General features: G+C 33.1%; 1 protein-coding gene across 1 annotated transcript in view; it reads left to right on the forward strand.

Moving 5' to 3' along the window:
• LOC108572257 (39S ribosomal protein L37, mitochondrial) overlaps window positions 1–895 on the forward strand; it is a 3590-nt gene that overhangs the window by 400 nt on the left and 2295 nt on the right. The gene's annotated exons all lie outside the window — the stretch shown is intronic.

Below are 895 nucleotides of genomic sequence, written 5' to 3' on the forward strand. Positions count from 1 at the left end.
AAAGTAAGTATGTTCAATGTAATAAAACACTTTATTACTATAAGTTGAGTTTATTATTTTATTAAAATTATTATTAACAAGTTTAGTAAAATATCGTTGAAAAGTGTTATGGATAGTGTGACGCTTACACCGTATAATTATATACATATATGTATAGAATATATAGTCTACAATAGACATCCCTAGCCGCCTTAAGCTTTTTATCAAGCGGGTACTTGAGAATCTCCCAAATACCCTACATGAATTATTCAGACGATGACCACCAGATGTCTCACCAAAACCTTGTCAAATCTCCAACTCTCTTGCAAGTGCTCGTTGCAGTCCTCGTACTCATGAAATTCTATATTTTTATAATCATAATACGGTAACGTTTGTTGAGATGAATTCAAAGAAGTGCAATATGGAGTCATTTCTTTTTCCTCTCTAGTACTGCATACCTCCTCTTACCGAATAGTTCACTGCGCTAAAGATCAGTGAACCAGACATAGGTCATGATTCCTTTCTTTAGGGGTTTGGGATGTAACAACAGAAATATAAAATATTCAAATTATCATATTTGTATTTATCTTTGCGATGTTAAGTCCATTTGACAACGAGGCTCATTGATCTTTGCCAAATCCCTAGAACTAATTCAAATGCACGCCGGTGGTTCTATGTGAATTGGCATTGTACGTATCATTTGCCATTTCATATGGTATCATCGCCACTGTGCGTTTGTTTAGTTCTGGGGGTTCGACAAAGCTTGATGCACTTTAGTGTGTACAATCGCAACATACTGCCACCTAGAATTACCATCTAGATAATTCCGATATATGGTTATGTGTATTATAAATAGGTTATATTGTTGATTTAAAAAAATATACGTATGTATAAATTATAAAAAAATATTATTAAT

Source organism: Habropoda laboriosa, unplaced genomic scaffold (assembly GCF_001263275.1).
Source record: "Habropoda laboriosa isolate 0110345459 unplaced genomic scaffold, ASM126327v1 scaffold65, whole genome shotgun sequence".
In the NCBI taxonomy this organism is placed as follows: domain Eukaryota; kingdom Metazoa; phylum Arthropoda; class Insecta; order Hymenoptera; family Apidae; genus Habropoda; species Habropoda laboriosa.